Below are 18,321 nucleotides of genomic sequence, written 5' to 3' on the forward strand. Positions count from 1 at the left end.
AAGGGCTGCTTATGCGCAGGGAGACAGCTCAGGGGGCAGGAGTGCATGGAGAAATGGACACTGGGAAGAGGAAACTATGGGAGGAAGTGGGAGGGGAGCTGTTGCATTGTGGTAAACTGTGGTCAATGTCATGAGACAAAGTATATGTGAACCGCTATATGGAAAGTAAATTTGCTCTGTAAATCTTCACCCAAATCACAATTTAAAAACAAAACAAAACAAAACAAAACTTTGCTCTGTAAACTTGCACCCAAATCACAATATAAATCAATAAAACATAAAGAAAATGCACAAATAATAATATTAATAATAATAATAAAGCTTGCAAGCTGCCATCTGAATGCAACGATGGGTCTGTCCTCGTCCAGAGCCAAGAAGAATGAAGACAACAAAAAATTCATGGAAACAATCAGTCCTAGTGACTGGTACACCATCTGATCTGCAGCCTATATGACTATGAGACCAGAAGAAATACATGGTGCTCGGCTACTACCGTCAACCACTTGGAAGAGGATCTTTGTAGGAGATCTTGGAAAGACAGGGAGAACAATGTGGAACAAAACTCAAAATCATGTGGGGAAAAAAAAAAAAAAGCAGGGAACAGGTTTGCTGGCCCGAGGGAGCCTGGTGGAACCACTGAGACAATGGCCCCTAGCTGCCCTTCAGGTCTGGAATTGAACCCACACCTGTGGCTTCCAGCCACATAATAGACAGGCATATCAGCTGACCATTTACCTAAGGTAGATACACTCCTTGGAGTGAATAAGCATGAGAGAAAAAAGGGCTGCTCAGGCACAGGGAGAGAGCTCAGGGGGTAGGAGTGCATGGAGAGACGGACACAGGGAAGAGGTAACTATGGGGAAGAAGTGGGAGGGGAGATGTTGCATTGTGCTAAATTGTGGTCAATGTCATGAGACAAAGTGTATGTGAACTGCTATATGGGAAGCACATTTGCACTGTAAATTTTCACCCAAATCACAATAAAAAAATAAAATAAAATAAAAACAAGCAACAACTCTGAGGAATCCACTTGAAGGTTATTAACTTCCTGTGTAGATAATGCCAGCACAAGAGGAGTATTTAATTAATTATTATTATTTTTTAATATTTAGGATATTTAAGAACTGGTAATAATGGACAAGGAGCCCTGGTGGCACAGTGTGTAAGTTCACAGCTCCCAACCAAAAGGTTGGCAGTTCAAACCCATCAGCCACTCCACAGGAGAAAGATGTGACAATCTGTTTCCATAATGATTATAGCCTTGGAAACTCTATGGGGGCAATTCTATTCTGTCCTACAGGGTCACTATGAGTCAGAATCAATTTGACAGCAATTAGCTTGTTCATTTTCTAATTGCATAGACCTTAACCAATCAGAATGGACACTCGTAGTAGTATTGGAACAGGGTTCTAGAAGCTCCTGCTGAGCTAGGATTGATCTCCTTTGGTTGTGAGATGGTGGGCAGCCCAGGAGGTCCTGGGGACGGAATCAAAGCAGATAAACAGTGAGGACTCACCAGAGTGGGCCAATGGGCTTCAATATTTCAACACCTGGTACATACCTAGTGATGAATATTGACGAAATACTGCATTGGCTTAGTCCTATTGTTGTTGTTGTTACGTGCCGTTGAGTCAGACCCGACTCATAGCGACCCCTCCTTGGGTTTCCCAGGCAGTATCACTACAGAAGTAGATTGCCCAATCTTTCTTCTGAGGAATGGCTGGTGGGTTTGAACTGCCAGCCTTCTGGTTAGCAGTCAAGTGCTTTAGGCACTACGCTACCATAGCTCCCCTATCAATCAGTTTTGTGGGCACCAACTCTAAAGGAAAAGGACAGCCGCCTTTTTTTTTTTTTTTTTTTTAATTTTAGCTGACAATTGAGCCATGGAGACCGTGAACCAGAAATACTAGGGCAAAACAACCTGAAAACTGTCCATTCTCTTGAGAACTTTCACTTTGCTTTCTTTTCGCTTTCCTTTCAGATACAGCAGCTCTCAATAAATGTTGCTGACTGACATTTATTGAAAGCTTAGTGTATATAAAGCATGTCCAAGAAAGTTATGAAAAAAAAATGCAAGGGCCTTAAATTAAGCTTGTTATTATTTTGATGCTTGATGAAAACAGCAGCCTTTGGAGGTGCATGTGTAATTACGGGCACACAGTAACAAGGTCTTTTTAAAGAGACTATTTCCAACTTAGAATCAAACGTGCTTTGCAGAGTGCTTTCTCTTTTCATTCAAGTTCTGGTCTTCACCAGCTGCCAACAGCAAGGGTCACAAATTTATACATCTCAAAACCAACAACCAACCACCCCTCATACCTTAAGAAAAGTCCTCACGTCTCCCGACTTGAAACACAAGTTTGTATTTCTGGTCTGATTTGAAGACCATAAAGGTTCACATCTGCATAAAATAGGATGCAGCTGCTTCTGAAGGCAGGCTATTTTTATTATTATTTTTATTTCCCCCCCCCCTTTGGTAAAAAGCTAATGGGAAAAATGGTCTTTGAGGGCTAGAGATGCATTATATAGCCTGAAAGTTGTCAAATGAACTAAGTTTTTTCAAGTATGGATGATTTACTCAGAAGCAACTCATTTAATATAACCTAGTTTAAGCCATTCTTTCATTTCTGGTATATTTTGGAACATGTCAAAGTAAAAACCTTTTAATATCCAAAATACTTCCTAAACTTCAGTTTTTTTAAAAAAAAAATCAAAAAGTGGTTATTTTTCCAGATAAGGTAAACACAGTAAAATTAAAAAGACTTTCAACTAAAACTTAAGCTTTTTTTTTTTTTTTTTCTTTTTGAACTTTTTATTGTGGTTTGGGTGAAAATTTACAGAACACATTAGTTGCCCATTCAACAATTTAAACACATTTTGTTTTGTGACATTAGTTGTGACCCCTCCAAGTAAAAGCACTCTCCCCATTCCTCCCTGGGTTCCCCATTTCCATCCACCCATCTTTAACGCTTATGCTCTTACTTGAAAATAGATGACATATAGATGACAATTTTCAATTAGAAAGCAGAACGTGAGAGATATATAACTATGAGTTCTTGTCCTGGTGTTAGCTTATGACTTTCAGGAAAAGAAGGTAATAAAATTGTAGGGAGAAAGGTATTTGTCTGACATTGTGTCAGATTTCCTCAGGCCCATGAGCACCTTGAGAAGTAACAGCTGGGAGGAGCAGACTGAAAGCTTTAGCAGGGTTTGGAAAGTTGCCATTATGTCTCCTTCGCTGCTTTCTTAAAAAGCATTCATTTGGTATTTGTCTTTTATTAGCTTAAAATTTTTTTAGCAGATTGTCACACAAGCGACATTATGGGAGATAGTCACAATTTTGTTGATTACTTTTCAAGTCTTTCTTAGTGTTACTTTAATTATTCTAAACAGCATTTTAAAACTGCTGAGATGAATTGAAAATAAGATTTATTCCAAAGAACTGATATGGAAAAGATATTCTTAGAGCCAGAAGGGGACTTACAAATCATCCCTCATTTTACAGATAAGAAGACCAAGACCCTGATGGGTGAAATGACAAAAGCTAAGGTCAGCTAAGAAGGTTCAGGGCATGAACCTAGATTCCTAACATTTAGTCTAATTTTCTTTCTCCTAATGGCTAACTCCATGCTGCTTGTCTTTTTACCCATTCCCAGAGACTGATCGCTGTATTTACTCTGCCCCTCCACCCCCAACCTGGACAGTAACCAAGTTGTCTTTGGCTAATGACATCACCTCGTGGGTTGAGTACAAGGGTGCAGCTCCCTCCCAAAAAGGATGTATGTCCTCTTTTTCCTTTGTATGGCTTCCTTTCCTGCCTTCAATTTTTACCAAATTTAATGTACAGTGAAACCTGTGAGAGCCGGAATTCAGTGAGACTGCCTTGTTTTCTTACCAAAAAATTCAGTCTACATCGAAGTTTCCACCTTTGACAGGGTGCAATCTCACCGCTTTTTTATTGCTTCTTTTAGTGGAAAATATTTGAGTTTTCCTTCTCTAACAGGTTTCTGTCTTACACAAATTCTGGATTTTTTGTAGGTTTTACTGTAATTTGTGCCCAAAATACTCAAATCAGTGTTGATTTTAAATTGAAGGAGGAGGCAAGCAATACATTCAAATACAGAAACTGTTAAGTTACAAAGTATCAAGTGACATTAGGCATAATAAAGAATTCAAATCCCTCGAAAAGTACCTGGAAGTGTCTGCATTTTCACAGACGTCTCCTATTGCCAGTAAGAAGCATTGTTAGTGATTTAGTGGTAGAATTTCTGCCTTCCATGCAGAAGACTGATATACCAGTTGTGAACTAATGTTTCCTTTATATTTTTGGTACTGTCTAGAAACTCTATTTTATTTATTTATTTTTTTAGCTATTACTTTTTGTGTTTTGCCAGGTGAGGATAACCTTTGGAGGAATAGAGTTTTATGATTGTTGTTTCTTTCTTTCTATTTTCAATATTTTATTGTGTTTTAAGTGAACACTTATACAGTGAATTAGGTTCCCATTTAACAATTTTTATACAAATTCTTCTGTGACATTGGTTACAATTTTCACAATGTGTTGGCATTCTCATTATTTTCTTTCTGTATGTTCTGTTTCCATTGATCTAGCTTCCCTTCCCCTCCCTGCCTTCTCATCTTTGCTTTTGGGGAAATGTCAACTGTTTGGTCTCATAAAGTTAATTGCTTAAAGGACCATTACTTATGTGGGATATTGTTTATTTTGTAACCCAATCTATTGTTTGGCTGAAAGGTGACTTCCAGGAGTGGTTGTAGACTTAGGTTAAAAGGGTATCTTAGGATGAGAGTCTCAGGGGTCCCTCCAGTCTCTGTCAGGCCAGCAAGTTTTTTCTTTTTCTTAATGAAATTAAATTTTGTTCTACATTTTTCTTCCATTCTATCCAGGACTTTCTATTGTGTTCCTGGTAAGAATGTTCAGTATTGGTAGCTGGCACCATCAGTTCTTCTGGTCTCAGGTTAGAAGAAGCCGTCATTTGTGTGGGCTTTAGTCCTGTTTCTGGACTAGTTGCTTCCTTGAGTCTTTCTTCATTCTCTTTTACTCCAGACAAGTATAGACCAATAGTTGTATCTTCGGCGGTCGATCGCAAGCTTTTAAGACCTCAGGTTCTAATCACCAAAATGGTGTGGAGAACATTAACTTAATGAACTATATTATGCCCATTAACTAATTTATCCCATGAGATATGGTCCTTCAACCTAGTAAACCAATTCCACTAGTTGTTTGGATATGTCTAGGAGGTCTCTGTAACTGTGTTCCCTATGTGCTTTATTATAGTTATGAATATATATGTAGCACACACAAACATGTATTTACATATACACCTAGGAGCTCTGGTAGTGTAGTGCCTAAAGCATTTGACTGCTAACCAGAGGGCTGGAGGTTCAAACCCACAAGCCACTCCTTGGAAGGAAGGTTGGGCAATCTACTTCCATAGTGATACCACCTCGGCAACCCTGGAAGGGGTCGCTACGAGTTGGATTCAACTCAACGGCAGTGAGTTTATTTATTTATTTAATTTGGGTAAAAATTTATAGAGCAAATTCATTTTCCATACAGTAGTTCGCATACCCTTTATCTCATGACATTGACTACAATTTACCACAATGCAGCTGTTCCCCTCCCATGTCCTCCCCATAGTTACCTCTTCCCTATGTCCATCCCTCCATGCACTCATGCTCTCTGAACTGTCTTCCTGTGCATAAACAGCCCTTCTTTCTCCCATGATTGTTCTTTTCAAGGAGTGTATCTACCTTAGGTAAATGTTCAACTCATATGCCTGTCTTTTGTTTGGCTGGAAGCCACAGGTGTGGGTTCAGTTCCAGACCTGAAGGGCAGCTAGGGGCCATAGTCTCAGTGGTTCTACCAGGCTCTATCAGACTAGCAAACCTGGTCCCTTTATTATTTTTTCTTTCCCAAATGATTCTGAGGTTTGTTCCACATTGTTCTTCCTCTCTATCCAGGATCTCCTACATAGATCCCCCTCTGAGTGGCTGACAATGGTAGCCAGGCATCACCTAGTTCTTCTGGTCTCATAGTCATCTAGGCTGCAGATTGCATTGTGTACCAGTCACTAGGACTAATTGTTTCCATGAATCTTTGGTTTTCTTTATTCTTCTTTGCTCTGGATGAGGAGAGACCCATTGTTGAATCTAGACGGCTGCTTGCAAGCTTTTACGATCCCAGTTGCTACTTGCCAAAGTAGGAGGTGTAGTATGTTATGCCAATTGAGCTTGATGTCCCCTGTGACTATGGTCCTGAGCCCACAGGTTCAACTACTCAGTCCCTCTGGGTAGCTAGCTATGACCAAGAACTGACTACAACCTTGTCCCTTGTCAGCTCTACTATACACCTGGGAATTCTTACAGATCATACAAATACACTTAAAGGACCATTGTCTGCCACCCCTATACACAGTCTTAGGTACACTCTCCGTTTCATAGACTTACCTAATAGTTCAGCCTGTCCACCCATATAACCATGTTTGCCTTCAATGAAAACACAGTACTGTATGTGCAAAAGGGTTCATCTCTGTTGACTGTACCTATACCTACATGCAATGCACTCCCATATGTCTTTCTATATATTTCTTCCTATATATGCATGCACTTCTACCTATGTACTCACATACATATTTTTTGGTTGTAATTATTATTGTTTCAAAATTGAATGTTACAGCATTTACTTAAGTTGTCCTTTTTTCTTCTGGTGTACTTCTCAGTGTCTTCATTTACTCTGGTCATGTTGTGCGCACTTCACCTTTATGTGCTATTGTCTTTCCCATCATTAAAATTAACAAGTGTCTACAATCTAGAAAGCGAGTCCTTTTCCCTTCTTCTGATAACCATCAGAAGAACATTTCTATGTGCATATCTATTCCTAATGTTTTATAATAATGGGACCATATAATATTTGCCTTTTGTGACTGACTTATTTCACTCAGTGTAATGTCCTCCAGATTCATCCATCTTGTAAGATGTATTGTGACTCTTCATTATTCTTAATCATTGCATAGTATTCCATTGTAAGAATGTATTACAGTTTGTTTATCGATTCTTATAGTTTGTTTATCCATTTATCTATTAATGGGCACTTAGGTTGTTTCCATCTTTTAGCTATTGAGAATAACACTGCAATGAACATTGCTGCATATGTCTATTTGTGTCACTGCTCTTGTATCTCTTGGATACATAACTATTTGCATTGCTATTTTTTAGGTGCCCATGAGGTCTTTATTCCCTTGGCGTTGTTAGTTGCCCTTGAGTTGGCTCTGACTCATGGCGACCATGTAAAACCGAATACAACCCTGCCCAGTCAAGGCCCATCTTCATGATCACTGGTATGCTTTAGTCCATTGTTGTGGCTTACTTTTTGAGTGCCTTCCAACCTAGGAGGCTCATCTTCCAGCACTATATTGGATAATGTTCTGTTGTGATCCATAGGTTTTTCATTGGTTGATGTTTAAAGTAGATCACCAGGACTTTTTTCCTAGTTTGTCTTAGTCTAGAAGCTCTGCTGAAACCTGTCCACTATGGATGACCCTGCTGGTATTTGAAATACCAGGTGGTTGTACTAAATCACAAAAGAGAATAATCCAGTGGGATCTAGAACCATGGCAAGGACTTCCCAGTTGGATCTGGGGCTATGAAAGGAAGGGCTATCAAGCGGGAAGCTGGACCCATGGAGGAGATTCAGCTACCACATGAAATACCTTCTCTCCACAATGGCTGCACCCAAAGCACAGAAAAGAAAGAATATATTTTACTTTTCCTTTGTCCTTATTACACTCTAACATCCTGTGAGTCCAAACCAAATCAGAAGCACATTAGAAAAGAAGTCTGGGATATGAAGTTTGTAGAAGAAGATAAGGGAACAGTTATGATAGCAAATAGACAATAACCAGCCCTCTTCCTCCTCCAGGGGTCGCAGACATACCAATATAACAATTCAGGTGAAACAAACAGCCCATCTTATAGAAAATCTTCTGCCAACATGGAGCTTCTAGTTTCATGAGAAGTCGTCCCTTCCTCTTCTAAGACACTCGTTCCTTCTACGTCAGTTCATTAGAAGATACTATTAGGTATGAAGCTATGTAACTAGCTTTCCACAGGTCAGAAAATAAAACCCACAAAATTCAACAGAACCAGATACATTGTGCTTGAAGATAATTATCTCATTTGATGAACTATTTAGTCACACCTTTAGCCATAATCTTTTTTTTTATTATTATTAGGATTTGGGTGAAGATTTACAGAGTAAATTCACTTTTCATACAGCAGTTCACATATACTTTGTCTCATGTCATTGACCAAAATTTACAATGCAGCAGCTCCCCTCCCACTTCCTCCCCATAGTTACCTCCTCCCAGTGTCCATCCCTTCATACTCTTCTGCACCCTGAGCTATCTCCCTGTGCATAAGCAGCCCTTCTTTCTCCCATGATTGTTCTCTCCAGGGCATGTGTCTACTTGAGGTAAATGTTTAACTCACACGCCTGTACTTTGTTTGGCTGGAAACCACAGTTGTGGGTTCAATTCCAGACCTGAAGGGCAGCTAGGGGCCATAGTCTCAGTGGTTACACCAGGCTCTATTGGACCAGCAAACCTGGTCCCCACCTTTTTTTTGCCTCCAAATGATTTTGAGTTTTGTACCACATTGTTCTCCCTCTTTATTCAGGATCTCCTACATCCCTTCCAAGTGGATGGCAGTGGTAGCTGGGCACCATCTAGTTCTTCTGGTCTCATAGTTGTATAGGTTGCAGATCGGATGGTGTACCAGTCGCTAGGACTGATTGTTTCCATTAATTTTGGTTTTCTTCTTTCTTCTTGACGAGGAGAGACCCGTTGTTGCATCTAGATGGCAGCTTCCTAGCTTTTAAGGTCCCAGTCGCTACTCGCCAAAGTAGTAGGTGGAACAATGTTTTGTATAGTATGTTATGCCAATTGAGCTTGATGTCCCCTGCGACCATGGTCCCAAGCCCGCAGGATCAACTACTCGGTCCCTTTGGGTAGCTGGCTGTGACCAAGCAATGACCATAACCTTGCCTCTTGTCAGCTCTACTATACACCTGGGAATTCTGATCATTCACATGAACTTATAGGCCCATTGTCTGCCAACCCTATATATGATCTTGGATACACTCTCCATTTAGACATACCTAATTGTTTAGCTTGTTCACCCATCTATCCGTCCCTATACCCATGTTTGCTTTCACTGACAACTCAGTACTGTATATGCAAAGGGGTTCATATTTGTTGTCTGTACTGCCCATGTAACTCTCTATGTCTTTCTCATCCTCAATGCTGCCATATTGGTCACTCACATTTGGTACATTGCCCTTCTCTTCACCCAAATCAATATTTATCTCTATCTATCTAACAGCATTCCCTCCCCTCCCCTACCACCCCTGGTAACCAACAAAAAAAATGTCCTCCGATATATAAACCTTTCCTTAACTTTTACAATAACGGACTAATACAATATTTGTCCTTTAGTGACTGACTTATTTCGCTCAGCATAATGTCCTCCAAGTTCATCCACGTTATGCGGTGTTTTGCAGATTCTACATTATTCTTTAGCGTTGCATAGTATTCCATTGTGTGAATGTACCAAAGTTTGGTTATCCATTCCTCAGTTGTGGGACATCTAGGTTGTTTCCAAGTTTTGGCTATTGTAAATAGTGCTGTGATGAACATCGGCGTGCATATATCTGTTCTTGTTATGGCTCTCACTTCTTTAGGGTATATACCTAGTAATGGGATGGCTGGGTCAAATGGTATTTGTATTTCCAACTTTTGAAGGAATCGCCATACTGCTTTCCACAATGGTTGTACCATTTTACAGTCCCACCAGCAGTGTATCAGAGTCCCAATCTCTCCACAATCTCGCCAGCATTTGTTATTTTCTGTCTTGTTGAACTTTGATACTAGTGCTGGAGCAAGATGGTATCTCATTGTTGTTTTGATTTGCATCTCTCTAATAGCTAATGATCATGAGCATTTCTTCATATGTTTGTTGGCCGCTTGAATATCCTCCTTGGTGAAGTGTCTACTCATGTCTTCTGCCCATTTTTTAATTGGATTGTTTCTCTTTTTGTTATTGAGGTGTGGGAGTGTTCTATAAATTCTAGAGATAAGTCCCTTGTCAGATATGTTGTTGCCGAATATTGTCCCAATCTGTAGGTTCTCTTTTGACTCTTTTGGTTTAGCCATAATCTTTAAAAACAAAACAAAACCAACCGACCAAACAAAAATCCTTCCAATCTCTCTTCCTCTGTTTATTCTTTAGTCTCCTAACTTGCAACGAGTTTACTAGTAGTAACTCAACACAGAAAAGATTAAAGTACACGACAAATAGAGGATGTAGGAAAAAGTACAGTGAAGTGAAAACTGAACATTATCAAGAGGCCAATATCCATGATTTAAACAAGGGCTGTGACAACATATGGATGGTTCATAGTGCAGTGGTCTCTGGACCAGACAGTCCGGGCCAAATTCTGGCCTTGCTCTTCCCTAACTATTTAACCTTGAGTGTGTGTCAACTCCTCTGAGCCTCAGTTTTCTCATTTATATAAAAATGGTGACAAGAACAGTACATAGTCTTTAAGGAGAAGGAGTACTGTGTTTTATACTTAACTTTTACACTTAACTCAGTGCTTGGCATGTCGTAGGCAGTGCATAAACAACTAATACCACTGTCCTCCACTCTCACTGTCAGCGCAGACAGGTGGTAACTAAAGTTAGTAGAGACTTTATGGAGGAGGCAGAATTTGACATGGACCTTGGTTATAATTAATATTTGAATAGAGAACCCTGAATGCCTGAAAAGGTACAGGCAGTAGGGAGTGATTTGTAGTTTCTTAAGTAGTTTAGATATTAAATGAAGACAGTATATTAGGATTAAGACTTGGATTCATTCATTTATTTATTTCAATCACAAACTAAAAAGAATCATTTTGGTAGATCAATAATCACTGTTTTGCCCATAGTCTTTCCATAAAGGATCCCTCAGTAAAGAATTAAAGTCCAGTAAAAGGCTTCAAGTCATGAAAGAGGAAATGCTCTGATGAGTGCTCCTTATAAAACCCCTACCGTTGAATCAGTTCCAACTCATAGGCTGTAAATCCAAGGCTGTAAATTTTCACAGAAGCAGACTGCCTCATCTTTTTCCCATGGAGTGGCTGGTGGGTTCAAACCTCTGACCTTTTGGTTAGCAGCTGAATGCTTTAACCACTGCACCACCAGAGCTCCTAAAGGAGAAAGTAGGCTGCAGTGAAGTGTAAACTGAGACTCAACTCTGAAGACTTTAGAAGCAAGTAGAACCGGTTACCCAAATTCTAGAAATCATCACTGATATCATGCATAGTCTTCTGCTCTTGCTCTTCCTCTCTGTAAATATATAGATATATTTATGGGCTAAACTTGAAAAAATAATATTGCAAGGCCATTGTTATTCCAGGAAGTGGCTGTCTGGATGATTGGTTCAAGAAGAATATCATATAATGCTCAGGACAGTTCAAACAAGGCTTCTGTACTATCTCTTCTCTCACCTTTAGGTGTCCGCCACATAAAACTCAAATGCTTTTATCAATGCCTACTTCACATTCAGAATGAAATAATCTTCACTGTAAAAACTGTGTCATGCAAACACCCATGGTAGCTATGACGCCTGCTTTAGGGCTAATGAATTTTCCAGTTTGTATTGGGCCCACATATTTATACTTTAGTAAAAACCTCAATTTTTGTTTCCAAAATTTCATTCTTCTTTTCTATAAACAGAAAAAAATGAGAACCACAGAAAGATAATCTTTAAAGGTTATATGCAGTTAAAAGGAAATAATTCCTTTAGTCTCACTAATCAGAGCCATCTAGCTTTTTGTTTAGATAAGCATTCCAGATAGGGGAAAAAAGTTCAAAAAAAAAAAAAAAAAAAGAATACATAAAAGCATTCAGATGGGTTAGATAGAAGGGAAGAGGGATAGAGGGAGGAAGTGAGGGTAAATATTATTTTTCCTTCAATGGGAGTATGTTAAAGCTACATGCCTTGCCCTAAAAACTTAAGAGTTACGTAAAATATTAATAGTTGTAGTCACTCAAGAAAATACAGCCAAATGTAGACTTCTTTTATGGCTCAAACAGAAGTCAGAATTATTTTTAGGGCCCTTGGAGCTACTCAAAAATCAGTATGAAAAATGGGCACACTTAAAACTATAAAACTCTAATACTATAGTTTTCCCACTACGCATGTTTGCTAGCAAATCATAATTGTGCATCCCCAAAAAATAAACCAAACCCCCTGCCATTGAGTCGATTCCGACTCTTAGCAACCCCTGCTGGGTTTGAACCACCAACCTTCTGGCTAGCAGTCAAATGCCTTAGGCACTGTGCCACCATATTTACCAATTCACACAGAGTCTGCAATAGCTAAGTTAATTTAGAAAATGGCTTTTTGACCATTGTGTAAGATTAATTTCTCTTTCTTAAATTTTGTCTTATCTGACAGCACTGTGAAAAAGCTTATTTTATGGATGGTGGCATTTAGGAACTTGGCCATGGCAGTTGAGATGGAAGCCCTGGACTACCATAAGTGGATGGAGCAAACCCATCACCAGCTGATGGATGTGCTGGTCTGGCTTCTCAGAGTGACCCTTGTAAGGTAAAATGTGGCAAACGGAAATGGGAAATAAAGGACAACAGAGCATGCACTCTTCCACAGAAAAGGAAAACCGTAGAGTGACAGTTTTAGTGTGGGCCCCTTGTTGCTTTCCAACCTTTACTTTGGATGTTGTTGTTTTTAGGTGCTGTCAAGTTAGCTCCAACGCACAGCAACCTTCATATAACAGAACAAAATGTGCCCAGACTTGGACCATCCTTGCAATCACTGTCATGCTTGTGCCCACTGTTGTAGCCACTGGGTCAAAACATTTCACTGAAGGTCTCCATTCTTTTTCATTGACCCTCTATTTATCAAGCATGATGGTTTCCTCTAGTGATTGATCCCATATGATAACATGTCCAAAGTAAGTAAGACAAAACTCTTGTCACCCTACCTTCTAAGGAGCATTCTGGCTATACTTCCTCCAAGACAGATCTGGTCACTCTTCTGGCAGTCCATGGTATACTTAATATGCTTCATTAATTTGGATGCATCAATTCTTCTTGGTCTTCCTTTTCCATTGTGCATCTTTTGCATACATAGGAACAAAAAACCAAACACGCCGCCATCAAGTTGATTTCAACTCATAGCAATCCTATGAGACAGAGTAGAACTGCCCCGTAGGGTTTGCAAGGTTATAAATCTTTATGGAAGCTGTCTCATCTTTCTCCTGAGGAGCAGCTGGTGGGTTCAAACTGCTGACTTTTTGCTTAGCATCCCGATGCTTTAAACTACGGTGCCATCAGCACTCTTTCACATGCATATAGGAGAACTAAAACACCATGGTTTGAATCAGGTACAACTTAGTTCTCAAGGTGTCATTTTTAAACACTTAAAAGAGGTATTTTGTAGCAGATTTGTCCAAGGCAATATATCATTGTATTTCTTGACTGCTGTTTCCATGGGCCCTGCTTCTTGATCCAGTAATAATAATAATAATAATAAAATGAAATCTTTGACAACTTCAATTTCTTCATCATTTATCATTATGTTTATTGGTCCAGTTGTAAGAATTTTCATTTTCTTTATGTTGAAGTATAATTCATATTGAAGGATGTTTGATTTTTATCAGTAAGTGCTTCAAGGCATTTTCACCTTTGGCAAGCAACGTTGTCATCTCTATAATGCAGATTATAATGAGTCTTCCTCCAATCTTAATGTTGCATACTTCTTCATAAAGTCCAGCTTTTTAGATTATTTGTTCAGCAAACAGGTTGAATAAGTAAGGTGAAAGGTTCTAACTCTGCTGCACACCTTTTGTAATTCTAAACCACACAGTATTCCCCTTAGGATGGGTTGATGTGTTTACCATGACCTATATCTGAGTCTCTGGGTTGTGTAAAAAGTTAATGTGCTTGGCTGCTAACTGAAAGGTTGCAGGTTCAAGTTGACCCAGAGGTCCCGAGAAAGAAAGGCCTAGTTACCTACTTCTGAAAAATCATTCCCTAAAAACCCTATGGAGCACAGTTCTCCTCTGACATGAACTGGGATCAACTTGATGGCAACTGGTAACGTTTTTATATTAAACATCTATGGGAGCCTAATCATTTCACAGGTAGTTTCTGACTAAAGCTTAATGTAATTAAAAAAAAAACAAAACTGGAGAACATGGCATGATAATGGCAGATTATTGCGTTGCTCAAAGTAAATTTTTAATAATATAGTAATTATTTTGATAATAAATTTTCTAAAAATCACATACCCACATAGGATGCCTCTTCTCACCCAGTGTATACTGTATTGGTTACAAAAAACAAAAACAAAACTTTAAAATACTACCACCAAAAGAGATATCTTTTATTGTATCTCTTAAACCTGTAGTGTTATCTAGAGACTTCCATCTTAACCAAGAAGCCTATGGCTTCTTCTGTTACAAAGAACCTGCCAATATTGCTTGGTCAGCTGCAAGCTGTCTTCCAGACTGCTTGGGTTTGGTATTTCCAAGGGGCCTGAGAAGAAAAGACTCACTTGAGAGATTTGAAATTTACCATCACTTGGGAAAACCTTTCCCCATCAGATGTAAATTTCAGTGATCCTGAAGAATACTCCATAAAAATAGATATTTCCTTTCAAAGCAAGAGATACATTTTTTAGAAAGGAGGCAGAAGGTACTGCCTTTGTAATCAGGAATCATTTCAAAATTCTAAGTCAGGAAAGGACACATTCTCAGTTGCTCAATCCTTTGTTGTTGTTGTTGTTGTTATGTGCCGTCGAGTCGGCCCCAACTCATAGCGACCCCTCCTTGGGTTTCCGAGGCAGTATCACTACGGAAGTAGGATTGCCCAACCTTCCTTCCGAGCTCAATCCTTTAGCAGAATATTTTTGTAGATCACCTAATACACATGCTGACTATAGAAGACATTTCTATGAATAAGGGAACTAAGGAAGAAACAGTTTTCTTTAAATTATCCAGAATCCTAACTCTTGACTAATAGGTGCAAGTTGGCAGTTTGATCCCACTCAGAGGCACCTTGGAAAACGGGCCTGGTTAAACTGCTTCCAGGAAGTCACGACCTTGAAAACCCTATGGAGCAGCTCTACTCTGTACACATGGGCTCACCACGTGTCAGAATCCACTTAAAGAAGCTAACAGCAATAACACACTTCTGGAAACTTTTTTTTAACATTCAAATGGTTTCCTTGTAGAAAAGATGTAACTCAATTCAAAGGAGTAAACTGTATTTGTGTCACTTTGGTTCATGCAATCTTTTTGAAACAGAAATTTAACAAGTAGATTTTTGGGGAAATTCTGGGTACTAGACTCACTCTCCATATTTTTACTTATTTCTAACTAAAAAGAATTCTGTGAGGATAAATGATGACGTTTCTAACAATTGAGTAAGGGAAAGGTTATCACCTGCTACAAATGCTGTCATAAATCTTACATAATCTCAATTCAAATCCTTGTGAACATAAATGGATAGTCCCAAGCTTATTTGGCTTACAAAGTGGGAGAAACTTAATAAACAGACATATATTAGGGTAAAGTATTTAGGGGGAAAAATCTCCTCAATTTAATCTTTCCTACAACTAAGGGCTGCTGCTTCTTGCCCCAGGGGCTGGACAGTGTGCACTGCAGGGTGCCATTCACACCATTATCATGTGAAGGGTGCGACCCCAAAGATGGAATGCAGTGGGCCAGCCCACCACTAACCCAAAGGTGCACACAGCACACAAGTGTTACTGTTTGGAGTCAACTTATTGTCACTTTATTCTGTTGAAACAAGGAATTTAAGATTTCATGAAGGAATAAACAACTTAATTCCATCACAGAAGAGAACGTGCTTGATGTCTCTGGGGAGTCTGCTTATGTTTTTATATTTTTGCTTTGAGAATAGTTTTGGCATTGGGAAGTCATGCCCACGTCGTTCCACCTATCAATAGCTAACAGTAGGGCCTGTCCTTTCTCCCTCACCCTTAGAATATTTAGTTTCTTCTACCATTTACCACAGGAATAATTTCAAAAGTGATATATATTTTGTTACATAAATTTCCAGAGCCCAATGCCATCGAATTGATTCTGACTTCCATTGACCGTAAAGGACTGAGTAGAACTGCCCCATAAGGTTTCCAAGGTTGTAAATCTTTACGGCAGCAGACTGTCTCACCTTTCTCCCATGGAGTAGCTGGTGGGTTCCAACTGCCACCCTTTCAGTCAGCAGCCGAATGCTTTAACCACTGTGCCACCAGAGCTCTTTTTTTTTCCTACAGAGTACACTGCAATTTCTTCAATAGCACAAAATCCCAGTGAAAACCAAACAAAATAAGAATACTAGGGATCAGACATTTCCTTTCTTCTAAATTTGGCCCACAAGCTCTCTATTTTTTTCAACTCCAACAGGTAGGTCTATTATTATTGTTATCATTAAATAGCGGTCTTCTAAATAAGTTTCAGGGCTAGAGGGTTGGGCTTGTGTCTTATACATCTTCTGTATTCCCTTTAGCAACTGGCATGTTGTTGGTGTTACGTGCTGTCAAGTCAGACCTGCCTCATAGTGACCCCTCCCCTTGGGTTTCCGAGGCAGTATCACTACGGTAGAAGATTGCCCCATCTTCCTTCCAAGGAGTGGCTGGTGGGTTTGAAGCGCCAGCCTTCTGATTAGCAGTCAAGTGCCTTAGGCACTATGCTACCAGAGCTCCCAGCAACTGGCATAGTAACTATTTAATTTAAAAGTATGTTTTGATGGGTCCCAAAACACCTAAACCAAACCAGTTACCATGGAGGAGATTCTGACTTACGGCAAGTCCGTGCATGTCAGGGCAGAACGTTGTTCCACAGGGTTGTCGACGGCTGATTATTTGAACATAGGTTGCCAGGCCTTCCTTCTGAGGCACCTCTGGGTGGACTCAAACCTGCAACCTTTCAGCTGAGCATGTTCACCATCTGTGCCACCCAGGTGAGCTTATCCTAAATCACTTACTGTCCTCAGGCTGCCACTTATCTTTATTTTACTTAACTCATGGCTTTTGGAAGTCAGCCTACAGTTTGCTGGATCTCAAAATTTAGTTTTGTAAGTTGGCATTTGTGTTCACTTGGATAAACTATAAAGGGGTGGCCTCAGTGCCCTGCATATTGCTACAATGGAAAAAACACAGCCCTGAACATTTTCAAACAAATTTAAATCTTGTAAGGAAGGGAACTCTTGTTAAGAGAGAACCAGGATACAGGAATGCAGAAAACATATGCTTTTGGGGAAGGTGAGAGGAGGCAATAGAAAACTAAACTTAAAATGCTCTGGGTACAAACTCCCTCCAGGGAACATAAATGAGCGGAACTGAACAACGCCCACCAGCCCCTGGCCCTGCCAACAGCTCCCCCTTCTTCAAAGAGCTTTGCCAATGGCTTTTACCTCTGGCATAAAGACCAGTTACAAAATGGACCTACTATTCCCAATCCTGGGTTTCTAAATGACAAATAAGCAAGGAAGAAAAAACCTTCGTAAGCAGATCACCATCTGGGTTGAGGAACAAGTTTATGCCAATGAAGCGGTGCTCAGTAATCATAAACATTCTGGAAGACTTTGTGCCTTGGTCAAAAAGTACTGGGCGACAGCCAAATTTGGAAACAGAAAGCAGGATGCAGCCAATGTTTGTGGTCTTTATCATTCACTGCTATATTGGTTATAGGTAACCCTGGACATAGTGTCAGTGCAACGTTAATGAAGCCTTTGAGATGTGAGCACGTGGCTGGCAACAACAAAGCAGGCCACAGGGAACAAAGATTTGCAAATAGAGGCTAAATGTGAGGTTTTAGAAGATGAAGGCACTCAAGACATTACACAGAAAAATGTAGAAGAGCTGGGGCAAAAGATAATCAAGTTTCTGATCCACTTCTAGGCAATAAAGTCCTTTCTCATAACTCCTCTCTTATTTACCAAAAGTCTCCACATTTAATGGGAGTAGGTGGGCTTAGAAGTCCTTGAGTTGGAGGTGGGGGTCCACGAGCAAGTGCCTTGTAAGAAAGGTCTGGTGATGGACTTCTGGAAAATCAGCCATTGAAAACCCTGAGGAGCACAGATCTGCTCTGACACACGTGAGGTCACGGTGAGTCAGAGTCAGCCCAACCATAACTGGTTATATACACACAAAAAGTTAACACCTTAGCTGTCACAGACTCAGTGCTGTAGTTTATAAAAAAGGACAAATGGC

The 18,321-nt window shown here is 39.8% G+C and overlaps 1 protein-coding gene across 1 annotated transcript in view; it reads right to left on the reverse strand.

Moving 5' to 3' along the window:
* Positions 1-18,321, reverse strand: part of ARL15 (ADP ribosylation factor like GTPase 15) — a 465,466-nt gene that overhangs the window by 61,364 nt on the left and 385,781 nt on the right. The window lies entirely within an intron of this gene.

Source organism: Orycteropus afer, unplaced genomic scaffold (genome assembly GCF_000298275.1).
Source record: "Orycteropus afer afer isolate SDZICR_OR568_19922 unplaced genomic scaffold, OryAfe1.0 scaffold00296, whole genome shotgun sequence".
Classification (NCBI taxonomy): Eukaryota; Metazoa; Chordata; class Mammalia; order Tubulidentata; family Orycteropodidae; genus Orycteropus; species Orycteropus afer.